Here is a 295-nt window from a genome sequence, read left to right on the forward strand (position 1 = left end):
AGCTCAGGTCACATTCTTGGGGTCTTGGGATTGAGCCCTGTGTTGGGTTCCCGATTCCTCAGGGAGACTGCTCCTCTCTAGCCCTCCACCACTCTCCCTCCTTGTGTGCACATATGCATTCTCTCCCTGTCTCTCTCTCTCAAAATAAATAAATAAATAAAATCTTAAAAAAAATTCTAAACAGCATTTGCTATGGGGAAATGTTAACACAGGTGTTGAACGTTAGAAGAACAAAAAGGGGAAGGTGAGATTAAATTAGAAATTCCTTTTTTTTTTTAAACTTTTATTTATTTAT

The sequence above is a fragment of the Canis lupus genome, chromosome 32 (genome assembly GCF_003254725.2).
Source record: "Canis lupus dingo isolate Sandy chromosome 32, ASM325472v2, whole genome shotgun sequence".
In the NCBI taxonomy this organism is placed as follows: Eukaryota; Metazoa; Chordata; class Mammalia; order Carnivora; family Canidae; genus Canis; species Canis lupus.